This window comes from Neopsephotus bourkii, unplaced genomic scaffold (genome assembly GCF_033783945.1).
Source record: "Neopsephotus bourkii isolate Nb327-2 ecotype Australia unplaced genomic scaffold, CSIRO-AGI_Nbou_v1 NB_230, whole genome shotgun sequence".
Lineage (NCBI taxonomy): Eukaryota > Metazoa > Chordata > Aves > Psittaciformes > Psittacidae > Neopsephotus > Neopsephotus bourkii.
Genome location: NW_026900740.1, coordinates 1,071,693 through 1,082,551, shown reverse-complemented (window position 1 = coordinate 1,082,551; position 10,859 = coordinate 1,071,693). Strand labels below are relative to the sequence as shown.

General features: G+C 50.0%; 1 protein-coding gene across 9 annotated transcripts in view; it reads left to right on the top strand.

Annotated features, from left to right (window-relative positions):
* Window positions 1-1,293: 1,293 nt before the first annotated feature.
* PITPNM2 (phosphatidylinositol transfer protein membrane associated 2) overlaps window positions 1,294-10,859 on the top strand; it is a 132,314-nt gene continuing 122,748 nt past the window's right edge. For 5 of the 9 annotated variants that reach the window (XM_061344621.1, XM_061344619.1, XM_061344618.1 and 2 more), the window contains exon 1: window positions 1,295-1,596. The gene's annotated coding sequence lies outside the window, so the exon portion shown is untranslated. Of the gene's footprint in view, window positions 1,597-10,859 lie in introns of all 9 variants that reach the window. The other 4 variants (XM_061344625.1, XM_061344626.1, XM_061344624.1 and 1 more) reach the window with 2 other exon arrangements.

Genomic DNA, 10,859 nt, shown 5'->3' with positions numbered 1-10,859 from the left:
ATGGAGGAAAACAACACCAACGGCACAAGCAAGCACAGTTTTCCTGACAGATGTTAGAAAGAAGCAGGTAACTCAGTTCAGCTGCTGCTGCTGTTACCTCCCCTTCCTCATTCCCATGCTGTTTGTAGTCATGTCCTCTTTTTATTATTACAAATTGTGAGTCAGAATTTATTTTTTAATCAAAAGCCCTCCTCCATCTGTTGGAGCTCTTCAGGCTATTTCTGTTCTATTCTAACACTGAAGGAAGAGGGGAAAAAAGCCGAAGTGTTGCTCTTCATGCACTTCTAGGCCAGCCGGAGCCAGGGCTGGTGGTGGGTTGACCTGTCGGCGTGGTGCCTTTGGCCTGGTTGCTGAGGCAGAGCTGCAGTTCCAGCTGCGATCAGTGGGAGGCCGGAATGCTCAGCGCTGCCCAACATCCAACCGCACGCATCAGAAGGGAGCGCGGAAGCGGGTGTTTGCCTTGGGAACGTGACTGCGCTTTGCTGGGCAGCTTTTTAATCCCTTTAACGATTCTTCACCTTAACACCAACAAACTGGGGACAAATAAGGACTTTTAGAGACCCAGAATCTTGTGCTTGTCCTGAGCAGGACTTCAATCGCCTTCCTCTAGATTTCTTACACCTGCCACCTCCCAGCTCTGTAGGTGTTTGTTACCTTGCCTAATCCATTGGGTTTTGCCTGGAGCCTCAGGCTTTGGTCTGCCTGCCTGCTCTGATGAGACATGTGTTGTTTCCTCTGGTAATGATAAACATTACAGCTCCCTCACTGAGAGATTTAACCTTTGGAAAAGGTCCGCATCTCTAAAATGCAAGTTATAAATGGAGCCTCTGCCGCTGATGCTTCAGGTGCAGGAGACTGAGCCATCAGCTGGGGAGTTTGGAATTACCCTGCTCTATCCAGGAGCCGGAGTGGAGGAGGAGCACTGAGGTGATGTACCCTTAAAGAAAGAAAAAGCTGAAAACTGGCAAATTTCACTGCTTTTTTTCCCCTCTAGTACCCCTTAGTGGTTGTTTTCCACTCGTTGCAGAGTGCGCTCGGGCTGCAAAAGGTGCCGGGGCAGGCCTGGCCCGGGGCTTTGCCCGTTGGGGCCGCTGTGACTCGGTAGCCGATAATACCCCTCCTGCGGGCACGGCTCCGGCCGGGCTCCCCGCGGCCCCGGTGCCGGTCCCAGCCGCAGCCGGCAGGGGGCGCTCCGGTCCCGCCCGCCGTGCGGGAGCGCCGGCCCGGCGCGGCGCGGGGAAGGAAGTGGCGGCTCGGCGGCGGTGGGCACGGCTCGGGCGGGCGGATAAAGCTGCCCGGGCGGCGCGGGGCAGAGCCGGTGCCGGGGTTCTTCGCCTTCCCCGCTCCTCCGCCCCCCCCACTTCCCGCAGCTGCGGCGGCCCGCCCGCCTCACCTCCCCCCGCCTCCGCCGTCCCCGCGCCGCGGCAGAGCCGGCGGGTGAGGAGCTGCCTGCGCCCGGCCCACCCTCGCCGGGGATTATGCCAGCGGAGCGCGGGCATGTCGGCAGGCAGCCACCCGTAGGCAGCGGCAGCCGCCGAGCCGCCGCGGCATCAGCAGCACCAGCGGGAGCCGCGGCCGCTGCGCCGGGAGCAGCCGGTGCGTGGCAGGGGGACGCGGGGGGCGGCGGGGCGGGCACCCCGGGCAGGGCCCGCCGCGGGCCTGAGGGGAGCGTGAGGTGAGGGGAGGGACGGGGGGGGGTAAGGCCGGGCCCGCGGGGAGGCTCGGCGGGGCCTCGGCGGGCGGCGGAGGAACGGCCCCTGCGGGCCGCGGCGGGCGGGCTGGGTCGTCCCGCCCGCGGTCAGCGGGATGCGGTGCTGGTAAAAGTTTCCCGAATGGAGGAGTGAATGACAGGGAGGGACGGGTCTGCGGACGCCGCAGCCATAGCGGCGGGTGCGCGGCTGTACGGGTTATAACGAGAGGTTCGTTATCTCTAACGTACCCTGCGGTGAAGTGATGGGGTTTGGCTGCGGTGCCCCCCCTCGCTGGAGGCAGCAAACACCTTTTCCCTCTACCCTCGGTGACGGTTTGAGTGCCGGGGTTGATGGAGCCCCTCCACACCGGGCTCCTTGGCACGGCGGAGGGAGCGATTCTCGGTCTGTGGTGCCTGGAGGTGCACGGAGCCGTGCTGGATGTCAGGGAGCGGTGCCGCTGCCTTCAGGCGCCGTACGTGTGAGGGCAGAGCGAGCCCAGCCCGAGGGAGAGCCTTCATCCTGGCCGCGACCCTCCTCGTCCTCCTTCCTCCCTTACCGCATCTCCCAGGGTTGAATTCCAAGGTGTTCCTCTATGGCAGAGGCACCGGGATGAGGCCTGCGCTGTGGTGGGGGCCCTGGGATGAGGCCTGTGCTGGGAGGAGGGCAGGAAGGCACTGCCCAGGGCTGGTAGGGGAAGAGAGGTGAGACCTGCCCTGGCCTCATGGAAGGAGGAATTTGGCTGATGATGGCTAAGGAAGAACCGTGTGGGCTTTTGGGGCTTGAGGCTCCCCTGTGGTCAGTGAGCATCACTGGAAGTCAGCCATAATTCCCTTGCGAGGGCAGGAGCAGGAATTTTTGCTTTAGAAAGAGCAGGTTGCCCATTCTTTAGCTGGATAATGGGCTGTAAGAGGGGATCCTCTCCTCTGGGCCTGGCCATCCCTTCTGGTTTCCCTATCACTTGACAGTCGGGGCCCTGTCTGGTGTTCCCAAATGACCCTGGGCTCCATTCTGTGGAATGCTGCTGCCCCCTGACAGCAGGCATCAGCATGAGCAACTTCAGCTTCTCCATCTGCGGGAGGGTTAAATCCCTTCCTTCACCTGCTCCCCAGCCCCTTTCGCTCCACTGAAGGAGCCCAGAGGAGTGCACTCGATGTGCAGCCGGAGCATCATTAGCAGAGCCCTCTCTCATCCACACCATTCAAACCTGTCACATTTCATGTTAAAAGGCTACGATTGAGGCAAAGTTTATTTAAATTGTGTATTGAAGCAAAAAGAAGTTTCTTCTTCTGTGAGTACCTGCTCTGAAGTGAAAGCTTCCATCTCCTATGGGCTCTGTGTGTTTGGAAGCAGCTGAGTGGGTAATATGATGCCAAACCCCATTTTTGAAGACATAATCTGCATGTGCTCAGCTCTGTACATGACACCGGTTCAGCAGGACAATGGCACTAGATTAGTCTTTGCAGACATCAGGATTTAAACAGGAGATGGCTTGATTGCACGTCGCAATGCCTATGGCCTGTAGGATTCCTTATCCTCCTATTCCATACTAATTCCCTCTCCCTGCCCACATCTTTCTCCTCGCGCTGTATTTTTATCACGTAGTTTATTTTTGTCGTGACTGCGCTGTGCTCCTGAGTAACACAAGAAGAGTGACTGCGTTACAGAGTTCAGCACTGCCTTCTGAGGGATATTTTCCACTGGTGAATAGGAGATGGCTGTTTGCAGGGCAGCCTTTCTCCCGGCCTTTGGCAGACCTCATGCCTGCAATGGTCAATAGATCGCTGTATGCCTGGTTATTCTGACAGGTAACCACCTCGTTGTTGTGACCCTGTGCTGCTGCTCGGTAATTGAAATGCCTCCTCGGGATATACGGAATAAAGCATGGCCAAGCATGAAAGCACAGCTGCAGACTTGTCCTGGCTTGCTGTTTCTCACAGGAACGCTGCTCTGTGGTCCTGGCAATGTGTTCTGATTGTGGCAGCATCTCCGAGAGGGAAAGCGAAAGGAGCAAGGGCTGGATATGCAGCTCGTGCTTCTTGCTTTGCTAGAGCAGGCTGCTGGTAGGTTGCTAGGTTTCATTAATCATATTTAAGTTTCTGTCACTAACTTTTAATTAAAAACATGGTTGATACCACTTTAATGAATGTACGGATGTTAGCCATCTTCATGCATAAAAATGCTTTTTAATTCCCTTACTATTCCCTTTATGGCCCTTAGATGCTTTTGTTACCATTTAAACAGCATACAGTAGCAGCTGTTTATCTTCTTAATACAACTTTTTCTTGCATCTGCGTTGAGGAAACAGTAGTGGTTTGAGTAAATAATTCCCTGGTATCCTTTAACAATATATTTTTAAGTAACTTGGCAGAAAGGGTTATAAGTATGTCAAAAGAGTGAACTCCGAGGCTCTCGTTGCTGGTAGCCCTATACCTAACCTAACTCTACGTAAGTTATTAGCTGTTCCTTATGCTTACATGGGGTGGTGAGGAAAGTAAGAAGCTCTCAGTGCACGACTTTTGATTCTGAGGAGCTTAACAAGGATCTTTCCCCCCAGGTGATAACTTGTTATTAAAATACCCTTTCTATTCTAGGTTTGCTTCTGATGGTGTATTTCAATGCGTTTGTCGCCTGTTGTGCATCTAACAGCCCGAGCATTTATTGTGATTTGCCATCTGGCACGTGGGAGTTTTATCTAACTTCTCATTTGAGTTGACAGCAACCAGTTTGGAAAGACCTTGTCCTGATGGGTTTTATAAGAGAAATTCTCAAAACTTACAACTGACAGTGCTGCTGAGGGGTTTTGAATTGAAATAGTCTCTTTCTAGTCTCGGTTTGTCCCTGCTTCTCTGAGTTGGCCAAACAGAGAAGCAGCACATCGAAAGAAGCTAATTTAAGGTTCCTCCAATTAATCCAAACCAACATTAATCTCCCCCCCCCTTCAAACAAAAATCTTGTCATTCAGTTGCTGTCTTGGCAGCCTGACTGGGAGGTTTCAGAAGATGGAGAGCGAAAGCTGGTGCTTACTCCTGGGTGTAGTTTGACTCATGCCATTCATGCATATTCATAGTAATGTCCTGTTCTAGGACCAGCATGATCCATTGAGAAACAGGGTTTTTTCACATGATGTTCTTTTAGGCTTCCTCTTATTCGAGACTCATGCCATGTTTCAGGGAGAGGGGAGGAACAGGCGTCAGTGCCTGTCTGCTCTTTGTTTTCTTCGAAGGAAAACACCATCTAAAAGCCATGGTTTTTGTCATAGCCAATTGCTCTAAATGGTGAAGATACCTTTTAATTTATGAATGCTGACATAGGGGGTGATGTGATTAACATTTTGTTTTGTCTCCCCAAATCAGTAAGATATTTCTAGGTTTAATTTTGAGCCTGAAAGCATCTTATGGACAAAAACGTTGTGTAGTATTCAGTGCGAATGGAAACGGAGGAATTAATGGGGGCAAGGAGAGAATAAATAAAACACTTTATTTTTAACTCTGTTTCCTGGGCATTGGAGGAAATCCAAGTGCCACAGTGTTGTACGGGGCAGAGGAGGCTGTGTGAACTCAAGGGGAATGTGGCTTCCCTGCTCGTGGTGCCCGTGCCAAGACTCCTATGAAATTTTAAATGAACAAAGTAACGAGTGATATTTACATGTTCTTAATGTGAGGAGAACAAAATGATTGAGCTCAGGGCTAAGTCAGATCCCATGGCTTCATGGAGCTTGAATCAGCACGATGCCAAGTCAGTATGTGGAGCTCCTGAAGTCATCCTTGTGTGTTTTCCATAGGAAGGGGTTTTGACAGCGTGACTGTATTGGTGGTGTTTTTCTTAGTTTAAATATAGGTATCTATCTCCTTAGAAGCTCACAGTAAAATGCTTTGTTACATCCCTCTGGAGAGCTTAGAAACCAGTTGGGAAAAAGGCATCTTTCTTTTTGAAGGGTGGTTTTGGGGATCAAAGGATGCTCCTGAGAGGTGGCAGTATCTGGGGACAGAGCTGCTTCCCACTTTCATGAGTGTGTTTTATACAGGGTCAAGCTTCAAAGGGGAGGAGAAATAAGAGGTTGCTTAGGCAAGTGGAGAGAAATAGTTATTGAGCATATGTGGGTGCAGGGAGCCGCATGATTTGCCATGAAAGAGCAGGAAGTAACAGGGCTAAAACCTGCCCTGGAGAGCTTGGGCACACCTGAGGAGGTCCCAGCTGCCTGAATAGTCTTTCATTGCAAAGCCAAGAGGTGCAAGGGAAGACCAGCCAGGAGGGGAAATGAACATCTCCTCCTGCATTTGGGCTCCTATATGCAAGGATATAACAAGGATCTGGTTACCTTGGGTTTGGTGGTTAACACAGCCCAGGCCAGTAAACGGTGTGGAAAGCTACAGTGAAGCTGCCAGCCCTGTCAGGGTGCTCCTGAGTTCGGGACTAAAGGTGTCGGGGTCATTGCTCCTGCGTGCTCCAGGCTGGTGCCTGGCAGGAGGGCACATACCAGTGCTCTGAGTCTGCAGCCGCAGTGCCACGGAGGGCAGGGACAGAAGGTAAACACCTCTGCTGGTTAAGCAGTGTGCTGGGCAGAAGGGACGTGGGCACCCTGAGCAGCGGCCTCTCTTCCAGCAACCCTTTGTAGGAAAGGCTGATCCTTGCCTTCTCCTCTCTGAGCTGGTGCTTGAGGACCCCAAATTAGAATGGTGGGTTTTAATTTTTCCTGCTGGCTTTTAAGCAGCCTCCAGAAAATCCTGCTCAGGCAGATTTGGAGATACTCACCTGGAGCATTGTGTGCAGTTCTGGTGTCCTCAACATAAAACGGACATGGAACTGCTGGAGCAAGTCCAGAGGAGGCCACGAGGATGATCAGAGACTGGAGCACCTCCTGTATGTAGATAGGCTGAGAAAGTTGGGGCTGTTCAGCCTGGAGAAGAGGCGGCTGTGTGGAGACCTCATAGCCCCCCTTCAGATACTGAAAGGCTGCTATAGGGATGCTGGGGAGGGACTCTTCATTAGGGACTGTAGTGACAGGACAAGGGGTAATGGGTTAAAACTTAAATAGGGGAAGTTTAGATTGGATATAAGGAGGAAATTCTTTCCTGTTAGGGTGGTGAAGCACTGGAATGGGTTGCCCAGGGAGGTTGTGAATGCTCCATCCCTGGCAGAGTTTTAAGGCCAGGTTGGACAAAGCCTTGGGTGAGATGATTTAGTGTGAGGTGTCCCTGCCTGTGGCAGGGGGGTTGGAACTGAATAATCTTAAGGTCCTTTCCAACCCTAACTATTCTGTGAGTCTATGGTTCTATGAAGAGATGCACCATCCAGAAATGAGTGTCCTTGTGCACTTCAGAGTGTTCTCGCAGAAATCCCAACCCTGAGCACTGGGTGTCTTGGACAGCGAGGGCTCTGCGTGGCTGTTACAGCCCTGACTTTGTTGTGTTTGGACAGCTGAGGTTGGTGTGTGCTGTGACTCTGTAAGCAGGAACCTTCAGACTCCTCTGCAGGAAAGCAGCTGAGATCAGGTGAATAGGAGAGACTCCCTTGATGTGAGGAGGAAAAGTGAGTGCCACTCATCGTTCTTTGTGCCTTTAAACAGCAAAGTCTCCTGCTGGAGACTAGATACTGGGATTTCTGCTTGGGGTTTTCTAAGAGTTTCTATAGTCTCGTCATGGAGAGGGGGAGCAGAGGTCTGGATGGTCCCGTAATGACTCGGGAGGTTGTTTGCCACTAGCTGGGAAGGCACATCTGATCCTTGCAGTGTAACTGGGGGGATCTGGGAAAGATAACAGTGAATGAGCAGCTGGAAGTTTCATAATCTGTCATCGGGGCAGGGGTTCCTGTATGGGACAGGGAAGTTAGCTCTGATTTGTTTGGATTGCAGGCACTTACATAACGATCCCTGAGCTTCAGGACACTAATTCAAGCCCATTAACAGCCTTAACCCACAGAGCAATGACCTGAGAAGGTGTTTCAGGATAACTAGTGTGGAGGGCGGGAGTGTGTGTAGTCACATCAGCACCTTGAGTACTTATCTTGGCGTATCTTGGAACTCCCTGGGCATGGCCCCGTTATCTCCAGCTCTAAAGAAGTTTGGTGTTTGCATGGCTTAACTCTGGATGTGTAGTGGGGCCTTAATTCCATTATGTGCTTTGAAAGGTTACGGAAGGACTTCAGGTTTTTATAGTACAGCCCTGGTAAACAGCAGCCCAGCTTCTGCTGTGCCTTGAATGGTTTACTTGTAACGAATCTGGTTTGGGACTTGGTGGGTTGCTCTGGGCTGTTCTTAGATGATTTGGGTTGGAGTCAGAGTTACCACTCCATAGGGAGCCCTGAAGGGCCGTGAGTGTTTCTTAAGAGGTAAAATAATGGGCTGCCACCAGTCACTCGTGTTTGGAGTGAACAGCAAAGCAGTTTTATGTACGTATTTATATATTGATGTGATGTATGTTTTATATACATAGGAAGACAATTCAATGGGAATAACTTCACTTGTGATGGTAATTTGTTTCAAGATCAATACCATAACTTAAATATCCTTCTAAAGGTAGAAACACTGCAGAACCACTTTCTCTCTGTGGGTGGCTTACCTATTTTAATGTTATGGGGTTTTTTTCCTTGAAGAAGGAAATAGACATTTTATATTTATCATCTCAGATGAAATGGAAATCTAAATATTTACATCTTTTCACTGGATCTGAGGTTGAGCACCAGCTGTAGGCGTTGCCAAGCTGTTTCGTTGTCTGCTTCGCTGGGTAGGTTGATTTCTTCAGGGCAGTGGGGAGATGGAGCCTCATATTGCTGTCTGTTATCTTCTATTCAGGCTCTGCATCTGGAAGGACTTCCCCCTGTGGCTTTGGAGACCTGGCCTTACGTTCAGAGGGTGTTCTAGCCTAAACATGCTGGAAGCTAAACATGTGTTATCTGCAGCAGAATGCAGAGTTAACTGCAAACTGTGAAACTGGAGGGGGAGTTCAGGATGCGAGTATGTAAATAGCTCGGAGATATTTTGTGAACAAGAACAGAAGGGGGAGGAAGGCCTCTCGCTTGCTTTTTCTCTGCCATCCTCATCTCCTCAGTACCACTCGCCGTGGCTGACTTTCACTGCTCTTTACACGCAAAGGTGAGGATCACTTCTGCTTTAAACAAGGGTAAACCAGTAGCAGGCACCTGAAATGTTGCAGATCCTGGCTCAGTAGAAGGGATAGTAAAAGTGCAAGAGTTATCTGTCTCTGGTTTTGCTGTCTTCTTTATCTCCAGGTGGGCTGTTAGTCTTTTGACCATGGTGCTCTTAGACTTTAGATCCACCAAAGCAAACTGATGGAGAAGCAGAGCGTGACAGCTTTTGTTTTCTCTCTCCTATATTCCTAAGTGGTGTTTACCCAGACTCTCGGGACCCATTATTTGTCTAACCTGCATCTGGAGTGTAATGTATTGTTTCAAGTTTTAACTTCAACAGATGGTAAACATCTTCCATCAAATACCCCCAAAGATGTGTTTAGCATGGACACGGTGTGTCTTTTGTCTGTTTGGGGAGGACACAATAATTCTTAATGCTGTCTTGTGGTTACATTTAATGCCTATAAATAGGGTTTTCAGAAAGGCACATTTATCTAACACCTTACCTCTGTGAGAGGGAGGAGCAGATTTGGGCAAGCTACCTGATAGAGCAAACTTTTTACTACAGCTTCTGTGTGGTGTTCTGCCTCCCTGGTTTTAATCTGTCATTATGTTTAGGAGAGCAGGAGGTGGTTTGATGTGATTACTGAGGGTGCGCGCTCTCATACCGCCGCCTGATGCTCTGCTTGGAGAAATAGTAGTATTGGAAATGCAGCATCACTGTGTTGGGGTGAGAAGATTCTGGATAATGAAACTTCTCAGAGTTGCAGGTTCTTATGAACTGTTTTCTAACAGCAACAACTATTTATGCAAAGCCGTAAGGAAAGCTGCTCCTTACGTTTTGTAGGTGCTTTTCTTTCTGTGCCTGATGCTCAGTGGACCTCATCAGGTTGAGCCAGATCACATCTACAGATGCATCTGTGTGAAGAGGGTGGAGGGGAAGGGCCACCTTCTATTATCCTTCTGTCCTTCTCTCCTTCATACAGTTGCCCCAGCAGAAAAATGAGCTTGACATAAAGGGGAGATTTCATTGTATAACGGAGCACCTGTGTTACCAAAGACAGATATGTTGGAGCACTCTGTACTGTGTTGTCTGTAAGTCATTTAGCTGACAGAACTCATGGTTTGTTCCTTATCAGAGTAGAACTGAAAATGAGGATGTTTTATCTTAAACATCGTTACCAAAATCAGGGAAACTGTGTTGAGAGTATTCTTATTTCTGGTTTAAAGGCTGGGAATAATTTGACTTTTAGACCTCCCATTCTTCCTAAATGAAGTTAATAGCAGCAGCAGCTAGGAGAAGCAGTTTCTGATTATAAAGAGGTTTGGAGGCACTGAAAAAGCCCCTTTCTCTGTTTGAGAACCACCTTTTTAATACTCCTGTCAAGTATTCTGCAAAGATCTCTTGCAGCAAACTTGTAGATTGTGTACATGTCAGTCTTCCCTGTATATTTTATTTGTCCTAAACTTCCTAGAAGGATGCGTGCAGATCAGCTTTTTTAATATTGTTTTATGTAGAACCATGGGATCAAGGATACAAAAGTTCTCTGGAACTGCTTGTGCTGGGGGAGTGCAGCATGTTGGTGCTCAGAGCAGCTCACAGAGAGGTGCTTTTTGCTGTTGTTTGGGGTTTCTGGAGGTTAAATCCCTGTTTCTCAGCCCAGGTGGGTACCCCAGGGCCTGCTGAATGTCTGAGGTTCAGCCAGGTGAGGTGAACCTGCTGTGAATGATGGCTGGGTGAGTCTCTAGGTGCACTGGTGCAAGGGCACTCACTGGTGCTTATTTAAGCTTTATCCTTGCAGTCTGTAGGGCAGCACCTGGCCTGAACTGTGGGTAACTTGAGCAGTGCACCTCTCCTCCTATGGAGACAGGCTGAGAGAGCTGGGCTGGTTCAGCCTGGAGAAGAGAAGGCTCTGGGGAGACCTCAGAGCAGCTTCCAGTGCCTAAAGGGGCTACAAGAAACCTGGAAAGGGCCTTTTAATGAGGGCATGTAGTAACAGGACAAGGGGGGGATGGCTTTAAACCTACAGGGGGAGGTTTAGCTTAGATACTGTGGAAAAGTCCTTCCCTGTGAGGGTGCTG